Below are 22,974 nucleotides of genomic sequence, written 5' to 3'. Positions count from 1 at the left end.
ACATCCCATTCACAGGACAAAGAAGGAATTAGGTATTCTTCCTAATTATTGAAACTTTATTTGTCTCAATTTAATATCTGACTAGATTTGGTTTTAATAAAATCTCTTTCAGGTTACTAAGATGAGTGCAACACTGCAGCAGAGCTAATGGCTGAGCAAACACTTTGCCCTGGGCTCACATCTCCCCTCCTGGGAAAATCACTGATCTTCTTTCCCTAAGCCTCCTACCACATGCATGTCATCATATGGACATGTAGCATAGACAATTAATGGACTTGGTTTTGAGGACAATGATGAGAGCACACTAATAAGGCATGCTACAATAGGCAAGACCTATTCCACTCAGACTACCTTAGGAGGAGGAAATGGAGAAAAACACAATATATTCAGAATATATTCACTGTATAGAGAAGAAGCTAATCCAGTAATTCTCTATGAATTACTTTTTTGTAATTCAAAGTGTTACACACTTTGTTCTGCGGGCCTCTCTAAAGGTTCACATTCTACAGTCTTTCAGAAAAAAAGTCTGTAATCATTCTAAGAGACATAAATACACAGATCTAAATTCTGCTCCGAATGCACAGCTCCAAGAAGTCTACTTCAAGAATGATCACTGGGCCAGGAATACTCCCAAGGCTTTAATCCTAACATATATAGACAGCAAGTGTGAAAGTTATGATCCACCCTGATCCTCAGCCAGACTCTGTATGCTTAGGTCCAAAACACTGTTCAGGTCTGTCTGTAGTCCAGACTGCACCATTTTCCCCTTGAATGTGATGCTGGGATTAGGGAAACAGTAACATTCACCATGAGCTACAAGAGCAGAAACATTTGCTCATCACCAGTGGTTTGTTGGCTGGTTTTGGCAGCCTGCAATTTGCTTGGCACCACTCTTAACTAAACCCAGCAGGGAGCCACTTAACAAAACTTTGAAAAGTGTGAGAGAAATTTGGATAGTCAAAAAAAAAGCACACACAAACACAATGAAGGAAATTATTGGAACATTTCTGATAAGAATCCAAGTCTATTAAAAACTGCCATATTCTGGAGAAAAAATGAACATACATTATTTCACTTGGACTTCCAGAAGTCAGGCTTCAGAGGTATAACAACATCATTCTTTGATGTTACATACAACATCCTTCCTATCACATCATCAAGCCTTAGAAAGCAGACCAAACATGTTTCTTGCACTATTTTGTGAGGTTTAACAGGAAGTGCTAGGATTCAGACTTGGACTCTGCAATTGTTCGTTTGCTCTTTATTTATTTAAGAAGGAAGAAAACTCTTAAGTAGAGAATCTCATTTCAAAGATACCCTGGCAAGGCACTGCAGTATTTTCATATGCTCTATCTGTTATAAAGCATGTATCATGAAGATACACCTAATTAAGATAACACATTATTATCCCAATATCCACATGTCAGTTTTGGCATGGAAGTCAGGAATGAAAAGTATCTGACAGCTGATTATGTCACTCTTCTTGTCAAGATGGTAATTATCTGAGGAAACTACAAATTCTAAATATTGGGTGAGTGACATAAAAGGAACTGCAGTTCCAAAGTAGCTGCAAATGAACAGAAGGAACATTAAAAGGTGATGCAACTGGCAAAAGCACTCAGGGCAGGACTCTCCTAAACTGAATGGATAAAATAGCTACACAAAGGGACAAGGGGAGAAGGGAGGATTAAATAACATAAAGCATCTTTTTTCATTTACTTTAGAAAGCTTTAGGCTTATTTGTGTTGCATTAATCTACCAAAAGTACCTTCCTTTTTTTCTTCTTTTTTTTTATTTTGTTCCTTTTTTTTTTTATTTTTTAAAACTGATTTTATCTGTTGTTTTGGCCAATGTCCAATGCAATCATTTGTCTGACTTCAAATAGTGTTGCTCTTTTTTAAACTTGTAAAAAAGAGTATTCTGCATATGGTCAACTAGACAGTAGATAAGGACTAGGTCATCACATATCAAGAACTGTTTTAAATCAACCAAGTCTACATCTTACACAATAAAATCTCAGGGTTACAGGGTTGTTTCAGGTTAGGCTGACTAAATCATTACTGTTTACTTAATATTTCGTTCTTCAAATGAAGAGGGAGCGTTGCATGAATTTTTGGCATTTTACCTGAAAGATGATAAAAAGGTCACTATCAAGTACTAGGCTGAGGTTTTCCAGATCAAAGATCAAATTCTGTCTATGCTACAGCTTTCCAAAGGACACTGAGCAAATATTTAATCTATGTACCTCAGTTTTTAAATCTACAATACAGAGATTTCTTCTGTGTCAAGGCTATGTTTTGAAATTAATACTCATTACTTAAGTTGCCAGTTGTCAGGTTTTATAGGAAACACCATCAGAGTGAATGAGCAGACAGCAAGTCAGCCTCAACACAGCAAAGGCAGCTGTTAATAAATTGTAAATGCAAGATTTATTTTTCAGACCTGCAGAAAGGCTAGATTTTAGAAATGTATGAAGACTTAAAATCAGATTTATATTTCCCTACAAGCTGGCTTGCTACTAGGCAGACTTTTAGTTTCAGAGGAGCCTACCACACATTTAAATGGCAGTACAAGTATGTGATCAGTCTTTCCACTCACACACCAGTTTTCCCCATGCCTATATTTGATTTCGACATTTAACAACACTCTGCACTTGCCTAAAAGCCACCCACATGCTGCTGTGTGGCTGCATACGTTTTTAATTTTGGGTTAGCACACAGCCTCAGCAACACTCCAGTTTTCCCTGCATAGGGCTCCATCACAAAGTCCTACAGCACCTGCACAATTATTTGTAAGGCTGAACAGGCCTACTTGTTTTAAAGTATCCTATAATGTTGTTCTTTAGGAGAAACTTTTTGCACTTTGGATATGAAATAAAATCACTGCCTCAGACTCCATAAACCTTCCTCCATCTGTGTTATTCATGACCTACAGTGCCCCAGGCCCCTGACAATGCATGGGAGGATCATAACATCCAGGGCTTTTGTTGAAAGTACTGAATTCCATTTATTTTAATAAGCAAGATTACTGTACAGGGTATCATTGAAATTAACTAGAACATCTCTTCAAAAGCAGAGGCTGGACAGTAAAAACAATCAATGTGCTGACAGACTCTACCCTCTAACATGAAAACCAAGTAATCACAAAGGCACTTTGGTATTGCCATCAGATATTGCTGTCAGCTCCCTAGTCTGCACACCTAAAATAGTTTTCAAGTATTTAATGGGCTTCCCCTCCCCTTTTTTCTTCTTTGCTGGCTAAGTTCAGATGAACCTTTAAACCACAGCCAAAGGTGTTTCTAGCTTTGATCAGACCTGGTAGAATCACTGTTGCCCAGAATTTATAGCCAAGGCACAGTGAAAAGGAAGAGGGAAAGTTGACCATGGTCCTCTGGTGAGAAACAAAACCCCATTTTTATCTCAATTTATTGCATGAACTTAGCAGACTTCTGTGTTTGATTGAGTAACTTTGCATTCTTGTGATCTAAACTTAGCAATCTCTCCATAGCAGTGCCAGAAGGAAAAGACTCTCCAACAATCTTTCAAACCCATATCAGTTATTTTGAAAGTGTCAGCAGCAAGGCTGTCACAATATTAAGGTAGATATCACTAGCTCAGTAATTAATTTATGAATTAAATGTTTCAGGTCTCCATTCATCTTTAACTTTCCTTCCTCTAAGCTGTTGCACCGCATCACTACTGAAGGCAAGTACCTCTCCTCTTGCTAAGGAAAACAAAAGTATTACCTCAGTAAAACAGTGTGTGAAGACTCTCTGAACCCATGTGCACGCACAAGCCTTGAGAGCAGTGTTTTATTAGTCCCAGCTGGGAGTGCAGATTAAAGAAAAATGCCAGAAACCATACCTACAGTCTGACATATCTATGATATGTTGCAATGCCTGATATGTTCTGTGGGAAAAGAGATCTATATGCTATACTCAGTTTCACTGAAGTGCTTGGCAGAAAGCTTTCCTGACTCACAACAGTGTCTGTTCACTGGACTGGCCAGAGGGGAGTCATACCTAATAAACTGCCATAAAATACACATACACACACCACTTTGGATCATTGATTTCACTGCTAAAGGATGTTACTGTGTATTACAGCTTTAAGTTTTCAACTTTGTCATATTTTCTAAACTCTGATCTCTTCAATTTACTTTCAGTTATGTGACATTCCCCTTTAGCAGAGTGAAAGCATGCATTAGCTAAACAATGTGGTTTGGATTTAGCGTTCCCATGCATCATTGTGAAAATGTTTGTCTCAGCAATAGTGTCATTATTGTTACTGGGAACAGCTGCTCTACTATGTCTTCTGATTGAGGAGAGCAGAGTATCTCCCTTCCCACACCACCTCACCAGCAGGGAATCTAAAGCAGCACCACTGAGTAGTTCATGAGCACACACTGTTCTGTACCTGGCTTCCTCCTACCACGGAGGAAACAGAAAATGCAGGAGCGCAGCAAAGAACAGCAGCAAAATAAATACTGCCAACAGAAATGAAGTTTGGCTCCCTCCTCTGGCAGTCCTTCTGGCTCTGGACCGGGGACTAACCTGAGGCAGAAATCCTCCTCACTCAGGTGCAGCTTTCTGGCAGTTCAGCTCCATTAGCCATGACATCCTTTGAGCGAGAGCTGGAGCGGGGAGCTTGCTGCTGATCAAGCGGATGTTTAATATCTCCCTGGAGTTCCTGAAGTGGAAAGATGTAACTCTCAGCATTCCTGCCAGCGCTCCCAGCCCCACTGAAGTCAGTTTCCACATCCAGATCTACAAGAGCACTGGAGTCCCGCCGGGTTCTCTGGGAGCATCCCAGCAGCAGTGCTGCTCCGCAGCCCGTGCAGCTTGGCTCAGGCCAGCTGGGCGCCTCAAGGAAAGCTTACAAAACATGTTTGTGTGGTTACACAGAGCAGCAGGCTTTAACTCACCTTTCACAACAAGGCCTTTGGATGTAATTAGGTTTTATTTCAAGATGGATTGAATTTGTTTTCCAGGGGATTGGACCTTTTTAAATGTCTTTGGACGGGAAGCCATATTTTCAGTCAATAGGCGTTTCTGCAAGTCCAACCTCTGGTAACATTTTAGCTACACAAAGATCACAGCTTTTGGATGTATTTTATCTTTTGAAAGGGTCTTAGATTCCCAATGTTGTCCTGAAAATCAAGTACTGTGAGCACTCATTTGTATCAAACAAACTTGAGTAAGGCAAACACATAGTCAATACACTCTTGTGTAGCATATCCATAACATACAATCATAAAAACATTGCAAGGGATCTTCAAGATAACCTAGTTCCAACCCTACATAGGCATGGACATTTCCCATAGACCAAGCTGGTCAAAGACCCATCCAGCCTGGCCAATTCCATGCCCTATCCATTCCAGGGATGGGGCATCCAACTGTGATAAAACAGTTTGAACAAACATGGTAAAGTACAAGGATTTTCTATAACTTTACCTTCAATATTTTATTTAAATTTCTTTTTGGCTTCAAAGTACCCATTGTAATCGACCACAAATGCTGAAGTTTCAGTAAACTTGATGGGTGGAAAAAGATGGGATTTCCTAGGTGAAAAAATACACACAAAAATGCAGACATAATGCCAAAAACGTCACATCCCCCACAGAAGTAGCAAAAAAACAAGTTTTACCCATTTCTGCTTAGACAGTCATATTCTGTACAGTCTGCTTACCATCAGAGATATTGTGGTTTCTGCATAATTACTTTATCCCAGTCAAATTAAATCAAGCAAAAAAAAATTCCTTCAGCTAAAAGATAGACAAACAGAATGCAGAGTAATGGCTAGCAGCTGTGTAGGTACAGAGGCAAACACAGGGAATCCAACCCTCAGGCTGACAGGAGGAGAGGCATGTATGGTACAGATCTGAGAGCCTCAGGCGTGAACAAAATGGCTTATTTGTTATGGTAAAATTCCCAAACAGGCTACTCAGTGGTATTTGTCAACCTAGTAGTTTCTCCAGCAAAATTGTCTTGCAGCTGTGCTCAAGGCAGAAATTAAGATTGCTGGGCAGCATTCCAGCTTTTGACTCTCTTCATCATTTTTCCTCAAAGGACATAGAGGGGACAGATCCTGGACTAACAGGACACCAGCGTGCACCTGCTTTAGTTCAATGGACACCAGGAGGATTTAACCACAGTATGGAAAAGCTGCTCCCTAATTTTCTTTGGCAAAAGTGAAGGCAAAGGCAAAAAAGGCCAGCAACACCACAACAGTTCCTGGGAGGAACATGGTATTTGTCAGTCACAAATATGCAGGAAACCTACATAAAACAAGGAATAAACAGCATCTCAGACAAAAAGCAGCTAGGTAGAGAGAGCATTGCCATCCATTACACATGCCTGCAGAGGGAAGCAACCAGAGGATGCAGAGCATGGCAGCAAAGGTGCTGCTGACCATGGAGTATCATCACCCTCCAAGTTGTGTCCCAGACATGTCCATAGACAGGGAAAAGAAATTCATTACCTACAGATTTCTCCTCAAATCCTTCATGTCTTCTGGTTTTACTGTGTTTTGCATTATAAAGTAACCTCTGGCAAAGAAGATGGAGCAGCAAAATACAAATGATGTTATATCTAATCTCTTCATCGTGTCAAAGAGCCACTTCATTGCCCCACAATGGCCCTGCACCAGTACATTGTAACATATGTGGAAATGAAAAAAATAGCTCTTTTTTTCAGATTTGGTCTTACAGAAATTAGTCAGAAGCATAACTCTATCTCTTCCCACTGGAGGAGGATCTGGAGCCACAGTCTGAAGCAGCCAAGACAAAAGAGAGCCAAGGGACCTCCCAACAATTCCTCAGTATGCATTTACAGCCTCATGCTGTTTCTCTGGCAGAGATGGCCTGGGAAGGAAGGCAGTGGTCCTATCCTCAGGTCACTCTGAAGAATGAATTCCACCAGGAAGGGCATGTCACTGAGGGCATGACATTTATAGCTCTCAGCAGACTCAGGGCTAGCACATTCATAGCAGCTCAGCTCAGCTGCAGTCACTGGGGGGCAACAGGGGAGGCATTTCAGCTGCAGTGCAAAAGAATAGCCTGTTTTATTCTGATGTGCAAGTATCATCACTACTGTGGGAGAAATGAAGGGGCCAGCCAGTCCCTCAGCCCTCTGCACTGCATACAGTAAGTCCATCATCCCCATCAATGCATCAAGTTCACTGGCCACATGCTCCTCAAGCTGAAATCTGCAAGGGTTTCCCAGGCATGCACAGAGCTCTGGCTGTGGCAAAGTGTCAAATGTATTACTCTAAGGAGATCTTTGGTTTGGAAACTTGCTTCTCAGCTACAGCTTGCTTCCTCTTTAACAATTTTAAAGCCAAGAAGTTTTCTTTAGTTGTTGCTTTTGTTTTTATTTTCTACTGCTTGCTCAGCTGGGGAAGATAACAGCTTCAGATTTAGGTCACCCATGGAAAAACGTGTTTGGTGACCTCATCTTGATCTCTAGTGGGTAACCATCCAGATCCAAAGAGTAGGAGAAAAATCTGGCCTCACTAGGTGGATCTGGAAGATCTTGGGGAAAGAGGAGACACGTCTTGAGTTTTTCTTTAATAAAATTGGAATATCTATGTGTTTGCTACAGGCCAACACTAAGGTGCATTTGTAGGCCCATGCAAATTCCAGCCAATATTGCTTGGCCACCATCCTTGCTTTTGTAAGAATTGGCATTGACCTTTTCTCTTCAAAGGGTCAGAATTATTCTTATGTGTTATGAAACATAACAATACTTCATCCTGTACAGCAACTCTCATTGCTACAGTTTTCAAGTGTGGCCAGGTATTAAATAACTTTTACATTTGGACCAAATTTACAGTGTTTTGTCCATGCTTATTTCATGAGAAAAAAATGGTACAAAAAACATATAAATGAGAAACGTTATTAAAATATTATGAGCTGTCACTGCCTTCATGCAAGCTTAGCAGATTGTTTATTTCTTTCCCTTCATTAGCTTGTTACTCCATTATTTTTAACATAATAACAACATTTTTCTTCCAGAGGGGAAAAAACCTAACAACCATATTTGAGAGTCAATAATTGCATCTAAGGCAACTCTCAACAAAAACATCATGGCAATTATTTTTTAATTTATCTTCCCCAAGCCACCTTCTTAAGATATGTTAGGTGAGCCAAATATACTCCACTTTAATATTATTGATGCACAAGATGAGTAAATAACTTATTATTTTTCTGTTGTGGATTCATATGTGATTTCCTTGGGTCTCATAGGGTAAGAGGTTGAACAGCACCCTTCTCCTTCAAGGAGTTCACAGCATTTGTCATCTTGGTCTTAAGAGTTACGTGCTGCAAGATCTGTAATTTTTATGAGTAAGATGGAAAACCTAAATCCTAGCTGCTTCTGGTCATGAATACACAAATTCCATGACACATCACATTACTGGAGAGTTGTTTCAGAGGATGACTGCAGAGCATTCCCTTCCCAGTGTTGGTGAGAAGAGCAGAACAGCAAAGTCACCTGTGGTCCCTGCAGGGGACAAGGCACTCGGAATTCATCATGAAAGTCCTCAAGCCACAGGGTAAACAGTGGGGCAAGGAGGAGTGTTGTCAGAGCACCCCAGAACACAATTCTTGCTCCCAGACAACCTCTGTGTGTGTGTTTCACTGGAGTGAGGTACCAACTAGCCAAAAAAAAGCTATTTGATTCTTCTTTGTCAACCATCTATAATATTATCCTCATTTTATTCAAAAGAGTCTAACAACAGCTCATTTATGGTGAAAGTGACAGGGAAACAAATTTCTTCCTTCATCCCTTTAAAAAGGCTCCTGCAGAATGTATCATGAGAGAGCTCTGAGGACTGAGAAAACCACAAGACTACCAGAATTTTCAGGGAGCATCAGCTTTTCTCTACAGGCACCTCTCTTTGGAGTGTCCTAGGATCAGCCTTCTTTCCCTCTTTTTGCTTCCTCCAACACCAATTTGCTCTGCATTATGAAGCATGACAGTATTTACATGAACTCTGCATATGCCTTAGCAGCCTGGGTCTGTAAAGTGAATTTTAGAGGAACTTTGGCTGTAACTGTTGCTAGTGTGCTTTCTAGTTTAATTGCTGTGAACAGCTGAGAACTAAAAAAGCACACTAGTTTATGCTCTATAATATCTTCAGACTGGTGCACACTGCAGACTATCACTCAGAAATTTAGGTTTTAGGGCCTTAGCTCATTTTGTTTTAATTATGTTTATGATAATATCACTGTGAACAAACAAGTATATGCATCATACACAAGTATACAACACTGCACTTATTGATGTCATTACTCCTCCAGGCCACTGAAATCTAAACAATTCCCACTGTACAATTCTCATTGCAAGCAGATATTTATCTTCCTAAAAGGTTTATACAAGCTGTTTCACTTGTCACTGAAGTTCACAATTTTTATTAAATATTCAGCTGCTGGTAGTTCATCCTTGAAAATTTGTTATAAAGTAGGCAAGTTGGCAAGTCCTAATCAAATCTCCACTAATGACACACGGATAGTTTTTTCCACCATCCACACTGACAGAAAATACTTTTATCCTTGTTTGCTCACAGGTAGCTCCAAGAGCCATGCAGTTAAGGCAATAAAACAAGAGTGGATATAAAAGAAAAGATGTAGAATACTGCAGTCAGTCATGACGAAAGAAACCATGAAAAATTATAATATTACAAAACAAAATCGGCCCTGTGTTTTTATTACATGACCATTTTTTTTTTTGTTGTTCAAAGCAGAATTCATAGGGCTTTTCTGTGTGAACTCCAATGCAGTAGGAGGTGCATATGCATCTTCTCCTTTCCTCTAGGATACTCAAGGTAGAAATTAAGTCACTGCCTCTCCCACTCATGACCCACCACTCAAAGGACAGTCTTAATATCCCTTCCTAAAAGGATGAATACACTCTTGCTGTCTTATGAAATACAGTACCATAAATACTTCATTTATCAGGAGATTTTATATGCCTTTTGAGAGTGCCCCATATGGCAAGGATTCCTTTAGTCTGATTCTTGTTTACCCTAGCATGTTACTTCCAGTGACTTTGTTGCTTATCTTGTCTGCAATATGATTTATGTTAACTCATTTCCTGTAAAAGCATGCACTAATAAAATGAAAAAAAAAAAGTGAAGAAAAAGCAGGCCAGCTTTGAATTGGCATGGGAAATGTCATGAGTAACTGAATTCAAATCCTTTTAAATTACTGTTTCAGTGAACCTTTAAGGCTCTGAAGGGCATTTTTCCCTTTTTCCTCTGTTCCCATAAGATCATTTCATTGTTGCTGTTTCCATAAATTCCTGATGCAATAGATGACCTTGTGCAAGAAAGGACCTGGGTCCTTTCTTTAAAGGACACCTGCTTTTTATGCTGAAGAAAGGAAGAACGACTTTCATATACATCCCAAATAATCTTCACAAACAGATGCTTAAAGAAAAAAAAAAAACATTGATAAATAGCCAGAAACATCACATGACATCAATTTGATAGCGTTTTTACCTTTTAATAGTTCCCTGGAACACCTCTGCATGTTCTGGCTTGGGCCTGCAAACCACTGGGAATTGGCTGTGGCTTGTATTTGCAAGAAGTCAAGCCAAGGAGGCAATGTTTTCCTTCAGGTGGAGGGCTCTGACGCCAGGCTCCATGACGTCCCTGGCAGAGAACAGTTCCAGGTCCAACCTGAAAGACACAAAGCAGACAGCCAAAGGATCACTCAGTAAACAGGAAACAGCACGCTGCACCACGTTAGTGTTTGATGAGTTTATAATGTGTTAGTAAATTACTTCAAGATGGAAATCAATCTGCTTTATTTGCAAATTAAAAAAAAAAAAAATGTAATTACCCAACAAAAATGCTTATCAGGCATTGCCTTGCCTTGTGTGAGATACGTGATAAACTCTACCATATGCATGACTTGGTCATCCTGGGCAGGATGTCGTAAGATCCATTTATCAATTTGCATGACTTTTCATGTTAAAAAAGATTTTTAATCTGAGCTGAAATCCTCTGGAATTCCGGATGATATCGAATAGATTAAAGTTAAGCACTTTGGAGAAATTCAGGCTTATGCTTATCACTGCAATAGGGTTGGTTTTTTGCAGCGGTAGCAGCTAGAAAAATTGCTCTTTCAAAGACAGCTCACAAATCATATGCGGATTCTTCCAGTATTTTCTAACAATTTTTAGGTTCTAGGCAAAGTTTCAGGAAATATGAACTACAAAATTGCAAAACATGTGTACCCACTATTTCTAACTGTTGGGTGAAATGGAAAATAAAGATACTTTCTGCAAAATTTAAGAGTCATTTCTACGGAATTATAGTAGGCCAGACTCTTACAAGTAAAATCAATGAACTGCTCTAGCTATAAGCTTGTTTTATAGCTTCTATTTAAAAAAAAAAAAAAATTAATTATGCTGACTATCATCTGGACACACCATAAGCCAAAACCTCCTGGTCAGACACAGGCTGACACAAACCACAGACAGAGACTACTTGAGCATACATTTGCCCACATCCTGTTTTACCATGGTACCTTTCATCCCTGTGGAAAAAATAACTCTTTCCATATGTTATTAATTATTGTCCTCCCTCCTGACAGACAGAAGGTTGTTTTTCGAGCCAATTATTCTGATGGTTTGTTATATGAGCACCTGCCTAAGAGTAAATGAGCTGAGAAGACAATGCATTTCATACATGACAACTATAAAGCTGAGACACGTTTCTTCTTCTAAACTGGATGGGTTTCAATGAACTCCAAAAAATGTCTTATGTGTATCAAAACACTTCATACCCCTCCATAATTACATTAAACAGATTGCAGGCAATGTAGAGATAAAAATACAGAGACATTTTTCAAGGGACCAAGAACACCAATATATGGAAACAATGAACCTCTCTGAACTGCATTTTGCTTCTGAGTTAAAACAAGCAGTAATTTACCTTGCAAATCAAAGCAGCTGGGTGCAAAATTTAGTATCAACTACTGAAAACAAAATTTTAAAATTCCCGAGAGATGGGTTTTCTTCATTCTTAACCTCATTGAGTGCAACCAATTAATGAAATAAAAGTGGTGAAACTCAAAGGGAACCATAGATGCTGACAAGCTGCTGTCAGAACTGTGCTGCTGTGGCTGCTTGTTGTATAAAACACTCCACCAAAGGAATTTCATTGTTCCTAAATGAACAGATTCCTGCTCATCCTCTGCCTCTTTTCCATTTCCATAGGCCAGATAAAAATCTATATTTGCCTGCTTTAAGCCTTGTCTAGAAATACAATAGACCTATCACAGTGAACACAATGTGAAAACTTGATTAATGATAATAGCTACTTCCTGAATCACGTGAACTATGTACAAACCCCAAATGGTTTTAAAATAAGAGTAATGTGAATACTGTTTTGTTCTAGCAATTTCTAGAGTGTAATACTTAGCAGGGTGTATATTTTCAGTCTTCACAACTTCACAGTTTTTCTCTGTTGCACAGAAAGCAAATATTCCACATTATTGCAGAAACCTATATGTTTTGCCAAATCAGCCACTTAGAAAAATGTGAGGGATATCTCATTATAAACTTCTGTGATCTTGGTTTTGTCTGGGATTATGAAGTGTGTGTATTGCCTACACCCACTGTACACCTTGCATTATCATCAGTGAGCTTTTGCAGAGGTAAGAAGACACTAAGGACTGTGCTGATCCACTGCTCATCATCAGTGACATTCCTTCCATAAAGTCTTCTCTCTGTCAGTGTAAAGAACAAATTTGCTTTGGGGATGTAGGAAACAAGCAGTGGTGATATATGTTGATTCTGTTCAAAGCACACTCCACTGTCTCCTCCAAGTCATTTATGGAAATGTTGAACAGCCAGTTCTGGTGATAAACCCTGCAATGCTCCCCTTGTTAGGTCTCCAGGCAGTGCATGACCCATTAATCAATGGCCTCTAAGGCAAACCACCCCACCAGGTATTTATTTTACCAACTGGTTGTTCAGCCTCTAGACTGAGCACATTGGGTACAAGAACATGGTGCAAAAGAGTGTCAAAAGCCTTGCTAACCTTCACAAGCACCAGCTTGCCCAATTGCCTCCCAAAGGACACTTTGCTCAGCTGGTGAGTGTCACTGCTGCTGTATGCTTGTGCTGATGCAACAATGGCCTTGGCTTCAAAATGCAATTTCAAGCAAGGACATTTCATTTACCATGCTGAAAATGACTTTTTATGGAATAATACAGGGTACTTACATTTGGATTTTATCAAGTAGGTCTGTCTTACTTTAATAAATTTACCTCAAAGAGAGACACAGGGCTGTAGCCATACTACAGAAATAGATCCAGTGTAAATTTTTCTTTTATAGGACATGTGAGAACATTTTCTCCCAAAACATAATTCACTATAGTAGCGTAATGTGTTAAAGTATTAGGGCTATTTCACCAAAGTTATGATATTCAGGTTTCAGGTTGCTTTCAAGACCACATCCATGGGACTGGATATAACATGGAACAAAGACAATCTGCCTTATGATCTAACTAAAAAAGTCATTTGGTAAGAAGCCAATATCCCTGAATGGCAAACTGTCTTGAAATGATTCATGAAAATGTAGTTCAGACCTTGTTGTTATTAAATCCAATGGAAGTTTTCCCACTGAAATAAATTGTTAAGGATCTAACCATAACAGATCTAATCATAACATGGAGGTTTCCTTAGACAACCTGCAGTACAAGAGAACTTTTCTTCAACTAGATTTATTCCATATTTTATGTAAGTTTCAAATTATTAAAAGGACTTAAAGGTGGGTGGGAGAGAAGCATAATCCTAATTCAAACACATGACAAGGATTAAGGTGCATGAGAACACAGGCAGTGCTGCTTTTCTGGATTTATTCACAGACTTGCCTTCTTCCATTTCAGGCTTCTTCTCTCTTCTTTTCTTTCTGCCACTGAGAATGTTTACCCATTGACTCACCAAAGGCCATCCTGCTCAGGACAGCCCTAGGTTTTATTTGGGCTTCTTGTAAACCACTGTGTTACTGGCCTGACTGACCACTGCATCTTGTATAAATAGTTCTCAGGAGGATGTTTTGGGGGTTGCTTAATACGTGCAGTGGGTTTTTTTGTCTGAGTATGGTCAGAAGTTTGAGCAATTAAGAGGACAGGCTCAGTAGCTAAGAGGAACATCTCAGTTTGGAGGATACTTACCTGTGTTATGAGCATTAGCAAGTAGTAGAGTTATTCTGTTCCAGTCTCCACTTTCTGAGACAAGAAAGTTGTTGTTTTTTTTTTTAAATGCATTTCATTTTGCTGGAAAAACAGAATAATCATTCTAGTATTGATCAAGCCACACTGCAATGACGACCTGTCACTGCTACTACATTATAAATACAGTTTATTTATTTACATTAGCTTTCTTACTATCACCTTTAAGGTTACCCCACTGTGAACAAACTCACAGCATCACAGGAAATTGCTTACATTTAAATGCAAATTCTTTTTTTCCTTGCCTTAAAAGTCATAAAAAAGATTTCTAAATACTTGTCACAGGCCCACCAATTTTCTTTTCAACAAGACATTTAGTGAAAACAAACTATGAAAAAGCTTATCCAAAAATTACACACCAAGATGGATCTCACTGTGTAACAGAATAGTACATATGTACTGCAAAAATGTTAATCATGTGCAGATGACTGAATTCACTAGTTTTGCAAGTAAGTTGTGTGGAAAAAAATGGGGATTTTAGCATGTTCATAGAATACCATTGAGATCAATAAAGGGAAACAGAAAAGCCTGTAAGACCTCCTTACATTGGAAAAGAACACCACTTTAATTACACTTTAAATTGATTTGCTCCACTCAGTGCTAGCCCATGAAATAGACACATTTAAGCTGATTTAAAGTTAAATTAAAGCTATAAAATCTGTGTGCTTTGATGTAAGTGCATGCATGCTACTGATGTGCTTTTGTTTAATTAGCTCTATTGAAAATCAGTCTTCAGCAGAAGTTTGCACGGCAGACCAGGCCTATGACTCCTTGCTGTCTCTATTTTAGCTGAACACTAAACTGAGTGAGAAATCCTTATGGTTAATTCAGGAGCCAGAAGTTTTGCAGGGTTCAGACTCCCCTCAGAATATCTACAAATATTTACATTGACTGTAAGACAACAAGCTTCCCAGCATCCCCTGATCCTGGCTCCCTCAATATCCTTAAATTAGGGGACATTTGGCTATTCAGTCTAAAAGCCTTTTGGTAGAACAGCACTTACTGTGAAATGTGTTGTTTGGGTTAGCTGAATGTCTCTCTGTCACTTATTTCCCAGAGAGGATTTGGAAGTCATATATGTTGAGCAACTACTGTACACTAAAGAAAAATGGATTTCCACAAGGTCTCATAATCTGCTGGTAAATTGTCTCTCTCTAATGCTTGAAAAATTGCAGAACTAGAAAGAAACAAAGGTCAGAGATAAAAAGGTCTTTGTGTTTTGGAAAAGAGAGGGATTAGGGCAAGGAGGGTGAAGGGTCAGAAAGATGGGGAAAATGTTGAATGTTTGGAGATTTTCTTCCAAGAGCTTGCTTTTCTGTTCCATTATCCTTTTTTTCCCTTCATTCTTATGAAGTTTTTCCCACCAGCACCATCAGTATAAAATGCTACTAACTTAGAAGAACAGCAGCTTCTACCCACTTTGTATAGAGGCAAGGGCATTTAGCTACAAATAAATGAATTAGGATGCACGCTGGTTTGACCTTGGGATAAATAGGTAAAGAATCATGGAAGTGGGTCCACGTGCTTGAACTATACAAACAGCAAATTAACCACTACAACCTCAACTCACCACGTGCTAAAACATAGGTAAAAACATAAAAGTCATAGTTCTTGACTAAGTTTTCACACTGCAAGTCCAAAAACAAATTACAAATTGTAATTAGCTGCTTTCATTAGCCATGTCAGTGTATAGGGGAGTACAGCCACCTAAATATTCAGAGCTGTTGACAGTGCCTGCTCATTGCTTCCACCCAAACCTGAAGGCATCTAAACTCGGTTGGGTTTCTGTCCAGAACCAGGCATTTCTCCACGTGATGTGATTAGTAGCAGGCGTGGAAATGTCTCATTTCCAACAAACAGCTCTCTGGCACACATCTGGTCTCACCAGCTCTGCAAGTCCAACACGAGGTGCTGCACTGTGGCCTTTGAAGAGTTGCATCCAGCAGACATGACCTGTAAAAGCCCACTTTTGGTAGAAACATCAGAGAATCCAAAATGGGTGCTCACCTCAGCTGTGGGTATTATGAGCCCTCCCCTGGGATCCCCAGGACAGCGGGGATGATGCAGCACCCAGGCCAGGAGCAAACACCCTCCTGCCAAGGCTGCTCAGCTGAATGGTCAGGAGAGGTCAGAAGACAAGGAGCCCTGCAAGTAATGAAGCACCAGCCCAAGAGAGAACATATATGAAGGTGTATAAGTGTACACAGACAGAAGGATCAATGTCAGATTGATACCTCAATGTCTAATGGGCTAAGCCTAGAAGGCATTACTGATTATCACTGCATTAAGAATGGCAATAAATCAGCTATCCTTTATTTTCCAAGTTATTATCTAAGCCTGTACTAATCTTTTCCAAAAATAAAAGTGTTAAGCTTATATTCAATCCATCTGCCCTGGCATTATAACCAACCAGAGGCAAAGAAAGTAATTTCTCAAAATGACGCCAGTACAAGCTATGTAAATTCAAAGAAATATTTCAAACAAACTTCCATAGGAATGAAGAAGAGAGAAGTGAGAGAAGCAAGTAAATTGAGCAATAAAATAAATGCCTTGTGATCTTGCTTATAACCAAACAAACAGGGAAATGCATCTTCTCTGGATGGAGCATTGCAGAGCAAAATCCAAAGGAAATTCAGAAAGTACTAAGCAGGCTTTTGCAGTTTCAATGCAAAGACATGATGAGTTTCTTGCAAATGGATGCCAAAAAACCTAATCCAAACTGGAAAGAGGAGAGGAAATCTCCTATGAGACAGTTTTTATAAAAGCTTCATTCAGGGCCTCCACCCTCATGTACTGCACCAGCCACCTTAGTTTTTCCACTCTCCTTGGTCCAAGAAAGCACCGACTAGTATATTAAAAATTCTGGCTTTAAAATGCTTGGGAATGGACAGAGACAGCTGTATATGTTTTAATAATGAGGCACAGGTTATCAGCTGATGTTTAAGTCAAAATGGGCATTAAGATTTAGGTCTAATAGATTACAAAACAGGTAAACTAAAGTAACATAGATAGAAAAAAAAAATATGACAAACATTTCAAATTTCTCAGTCCCTCCAAGAATCAGACACTTTGTAGTGGAAAAGTGTAGTCAGGTTATTAAAACACAACATCAGTTACCTAGAGATACAGATTACACCCTGTTCCCAGTCCAGTAAATAGAGGGATTTGACATTTTTATCCAGAATTCCAAGCAAATGCACTTCTCCTTCCAGCTGTACAATCAATTTCCTTGGGAAAGGCATTTAACCCCTCAAACTTCAACATTCCCTTTTCTGAAAGAAATATATCCCTCATATCTTTTTCACATTAGGAACTGTAATTATTTTTTCATAAAAATACTTTGAGCTACAAATTTTTTCTTCATACTTTCATGATTTTTAAAGAGATTCCTTTAACTAACTCCCCTGCTTTCTACATACCATTCATGCGCAGCACATGTTTTTTCCTAAATTATGATTTATGGCAAGGACCCCCCCTACAAGTGCAGAATGTGTTAAAAATAGCACACTGGATGCTGGTATTACTTTCTGCCCTTCCAGGAAATAAGTGGCTGTCTCTCTGCACCTGACAGTGTATTTATAGTGAAATGTGGTCAATATATGCACCCCAATTCTGGGAACAGATTTTTGTGTGTGTGACTTGCTTTCTCTTTCTCCTTCCTTCTTTCTTCCCAACACCAGGATTCAGCTTCCTCAGGCTTTTTCTGTCTGAAGTGACTTTTGTGTGCCATTCACCTACTGTCAGAACTCCATGTATTGAATGGCAGCAGCTAATAAAACTATGCTCATCTCTTCATGGCTTTTCATAAAACTACTCCACTCAATGTCTTTTTTTTTTTTTTTGCCCTACTTCTGCTGTTACTTTATGTACACACAGTGCTGAATGAAAATGCTTCCTTGCAATTGTGTGAAGTAGCATTTAACACCTTCCCAAAACTGATACTTCTAAGACAGGTATTTCATTTCTCACACATGTTGAAATTCATTGAAGTATTCTATGCCATCTGTTTCTTCTTTTTAAATAAATAACTCTTTTAATCATGGCAACCATTATGACAAGCTATTTATGAGGGCATAGCACACTCACAGGAACAGAAAAAGTAACATATATGTGATCAGCAAAGAGATTCTATTTCAGCTTAAGGTGAACTTGGAAGGAGTCCCTGGTGCCAGAATGAAGATGATATCCTTACATGCAGCTCAGGAGCACTGAGGTGTAACTATTTCATCAGTGGATGTCTGTATTCCCACATCCAGCAAGGACCCCGGGGGGTTCCAGCCTGCCTGGAGTCAGACCCACCATTTCTTGGAGGAGTTCAAAGGGCTGCTCAATGACATCTTCATGAGATCAGCCGCACAGCTGGCTTTCTGGTGAGGTTGGCTGGCTTCAAGTGGAAACTGTCAGCATCTGCCAAATGGTGGCCAGACACCAGAACAGACTTCCCAATTAGTGGAATACCCCATTTGATGGCTGGATGTGATTTTCCCATGTGTGTGTGTGCACTCTCCACCTGCCTGCTACCACATCTGAAGGCTGTGGCCATGCCCTTGCAGGGAGCCTGTGGTCCCAGGTGAGCCCAAAGGGAGTCAGGCAGTCTCCTCCTCGCTGGGCCAGCAGAAGCTGTTTCAAGTTTCCCACAGCTGACAATGAGTGTGTGCAGGTTTTACGTAAGGGCTCCCCTGCTGCCCACCAGCGAGCTGTGAAACACTGCTTATTAGCTCCAGATGCTGCTTCAGCGCCTTCCCTTCTGCAGAGAGTGTGCAGAAGTCACTGCTTTTGGTTTCTCAGGGCTCCCCAGAAATAGAAAACACCACCAAAAGTCACTGTGGATTTGTTATCCCTCCTTCAACATCAGGCAGAGAGCCTTGTCCGTGAGCCAGAAGGGATCTGTGTTACACTCACTGTGGACCTTACAGCCGATTCACAATGAACCTCACAGCAAGAGCCAGAGCCTCCTATTAAGTACCAAGCCATTGTCACTGCAGGCCTAATACATGCAGCAGGTGTGCCAGCTCCATGACAGTCCCATTCACACTCGAGCAGGAGCCTTGTTTTGGACAGAAAAGAGAAGTGCCTTGTGACAGAAACCAGAGGAACATGTCAGCTGCTTAGAAATTCACTGTGCTTGATCTGTGTCTCATGCCTCCAAATTTCCACCCTAAAGTTTTAAAAAACTGCCTCAAACCTTTCAAACTTCTTATAGGTTTGTTTCTCTCAAAAATCTCTCTACAGAAAACTCATTTTTCTTATCACTTCTTAATTATAATAGAGGCAAATACTGTAGATGCATCTTTTTGCCAATTTATGGTATAACATTCCCTTGTAAATTCAAACCATTTTCTTCTTACCACACTGTGATCATATTCAATACATAATTTTGGTAGAGCTCACCATTTACATTCTGCATATTTGGGGGTAAAAAGGAATCCAGCTTTAATTGTTCATGAGAAAAAATGGGCCAATAGAGAAGCTAAGCCTGCAGTTTTCAGACATATCAGAAAATATAACTTCTTAAAGCCTGAAAACATTCCAGTGTAAAACATTTTGGGCTCATGGAAAGGTAATTGTGAAAATATACAGGCCCTGTGTAAACATTAAAGTATTTACGAGGTCCTTCAAGGATTTCAATCCGACAGATTGTTGGCTCATCTTCACTATCCCTGTGTTCATAACTTCCATTGTATATCCGTGCTTGTGAGGGGTGCAGTAACTACCACTGCGCTTCCAAGGGCAGTAGGTCAGCAGTGTGTAAAACTCAGCTTCCAGCCCTTCCAACCAAACCCCTCCAGCCCTTCCAATCCCTGACCTCAGCCAGCTCCACACTTGCTCCTCACCCACCCCTCTGTGGAAGCCTGCAGCTCCAAACCTGGGGGGCACAGTGCCAGCTCTCATCTTCAGCATTTTAGGGAAGGGAATGGCTAAGATTGGGAAAGGTTTATTTTAGATTGGAGGACGGGTTATATCTGTTGGTATTTACTATAGCATGGGAAAGGCAATTTGTTTTATTTGTTCAGAGTCTGCTCTAAAAATAAACAGTAATGCAACTGGAATCTTGGGCTTCTTTTTATGGTTTCACCAATAAAAATAAACAAAATCATTTTCATTCATGTAGAACCCTTTAGGTAGTAGCTTCATTAAATAGTCAAAATGAGAGCAGGTAAAATCATCTTCTAGAGTTCACGAGAAATTTTGCCTTTACATAAGGCTTTTGTTTAAGAAATTGACAATACTTGGCAAAGACAACAGACGCTGAAAGCCACATGAGGCATGGAGACATTGTTTTCCCCTCTGTAACTGAGAATATTGAAAAATGAATTGGTTTGGCCAAAGCAACGTGAGAAAATGGGGCAGGCCTGAACACAGAACTCCTCCTGCTTCCTTCCATATAGCCTCCCTGTCTCCTTTGAATATTCACAATAACACAGTTAAACTGTTTGCATGTGACTCTTTTTCCTAATAGAGTTGGACACTGAAACCACTTCATGAAAAATTTGAAACTTGGAGTGAAATTTAACAGTAGAAAACAGTGTCTCTGTTCTCAGAGGATTAAAGCTGAAAAGGCCCATTAGTTCATCTTTGTAGCTCATTCAGTGTCACTGAGTTTTGGGGTTTTTTTCAAAACTCCTATAAAGAGAGAAAATCAGGTCTCCTGGAAACTACAGAGCTAAGTAGCCTTGTTTGCCACCACCTGTCAGAAAAGCATGCCTCCATAACATAAATATTTGGCTTAATATACAGCAGTAACTCTGCCCAGCTGGAAGTTTGCCTTCCATTCACGTTCAGATTAACCTTCTTCACACAGATCCATGTGCACCAACTCTCCTCTTTGTTTTTCTGCTTTGAGGAGCTGTTCTGGATAACCTGGCTGCAAGCACAGGCTGGAGGCTGGTGCACAGTGAAGCAAGCTGGCATCAGCCCCTGGCCAGGTTAAGAGATATGAAGGGAGACAAGCTGGACTGTCCCACAGAGAGCTGGTGTAGGTGCAGGAGGGAGCAATGCATCTTTTCACCCATCCCACAAGGGCACCACCAACAGCACCAGGCTGAAACCAAGGCAGGGCTGCACTGCTTCTCCTCCCTGCACATAAAGCAGCACCTGGTTTTGCCACAGTATTTTTGTCAGGGGTTCAATTCCACTGTTTATGGCTCATACAGCTGCTTCTCAGGTAATGGGATCACCCCAAACCCAAAACCCAGCACAGGAGAATAAGCAAAAAAAGGAATAAAAATGGCTCTTTGCCATGTTTTCTTAAACCTGACATAGGCTTAAAGCCCAAACGTAATTTTAACAAATCTCACCCACATCTTAACACCTTCTCTCCATCTTTTCTGTGGTAGCCAGGATTCTCCTGAGACAAAGCATGGCCTTGTTACAGCAGCTCCCTTTTTCCCTTGTGCAGCCCGAAAAGGACCCAGCTTCCTCCACAAACACTCTGAAAGAATGGGCTGGATGCCCTCTGATGCAAAAACTTTGCCAAGTCCACCACCTAATGATATCTGTCAGTAAGAAAGCACCAAGCAGTCATAAAACACACATCTTCTCAAAGAGGCAAGACAGGATTCACCACAAGTTGCACCATGTTGGCAAGCTGTCTTTGAGTGAATACTTATGTCAGCAAGATGAGAAAGGAATCTTTTCATGTAGTAGTTACTAGTGCAGGCCCAAACCAAAAGTATCCTCCCAAAAGTCTGGCGATTTTCAAAATCCAAGGTATCATCTAGAAAAAAACAAAAAATCACTAATTACCCAAATTTTATTACAGGCTATACCAAGACCTTGGAACCCGAGTAACCCTCAAACTTGGGTTGGCTCAAATTCTGGATCCTATGCCTGCCTTGTGGGCTAAGGCAAAACTAGAAGGGAGAAAAAAAAAAAATCAGCCTTGCTCCATGGATCTTTAATATAGGGCCACCTCTGATACACTTTAGAAAAATATAATGAGACCACTATAATATATATTCCAGCCAAAATTCTTGGCTCCCAAAACCAGCTTTATATGGCATGCAATACAGAAACACCCAGGAGACACTATAAGAACTTTGACAAGGCTAATATTAAGCTAGAACAAAACAGAACTACTGGCACCAACTCCACTCAGCTCTTAAGTAAACTTGTCCCATTAAAAAGTAGCCTCTAAGATATTTTCTCTCTGAAGTGTATAGTAGCTTATAAAAAGCAGGAAGGGTTGCCAAGTCATAGATGTGTTCAAGTACTCCTTACCCTCATTAAGGAACATTCCCTGGCAGCCAGCAGCTTTGAGTGTTCCAGTGAACCAGATTTTATAAGGGGGGTGTTTACAGTGGTGTGCAATGTAGCTGGAAATCACAGTGCACTGTAGCAGCCCTGTACTAGATACAGCTGTGTTTGGAGCCTTATCACCCTGAGCACAGAATAAAACAGGCAGGGTGATCAATGAGGTTCCAAAAATATAATGAGTATTAAGAAAACAAATCTTAAGCCTTCCTGCTCCATAGGAAGCAGAGCATCCAGAGATGACAGTGCCCAAAGACAAATTAGGCAGTGAAACACCACTGAAGACTCAGGTCTTCACTTCCACCAGTTTTGCATATAACAGTATTTACAGAGATGTCTTCACAGTCAGTGTGTAGATAATGTAGCTCCTCAGTGTACCCACTGACTGTGCAGCAGTTAGGAGTCACATTCCTTTGTGGAGCTGGACCTTAATGCTGTCCCCCCACCCCTTGTTCATCTAAGGGTTGTTTTTGCTT

General features: G+C 40.1%; 1 pseudogene across 1 annotated transcript in view; it reads right to left on the bottom strand.

Annotated features, from left to right (window-relative positions):
• Nucleotides 1-22,974, bottom strand: part of LOC306799028 — an 83,477-nt pseudogene that overhangs the window by 15,139 nt on the left and 45,364 nt on the right. The window contains exon 10 of the transcript in view: nucleotides 10,500-10,679. The product of the transcript in view is annotated as an uncharacterized misc_RNA (transcript). The remainder of the gene's footprint in view (nucleotides 1-10,499; nucleotides 10,680-22,974) is intronic.

This window comes from Erithacus rubecula, assembly GCF_903797595.1.
Source record: "Erithacus rubecula genome assembly, chromosome: 3".
Taxonomy (NCBI): domain Eukaryota; kingdom Metazoa; phylum Chordata; class Aves; order Passeriformes; family Muscicapidae; genus Erithacus; species Erithacus rubecula.
The sequence above is the reverse complement of the archived record's forward strand: the minus strand, read 5'-3'. Positions and strand labels throughout refer to the sequence as shown.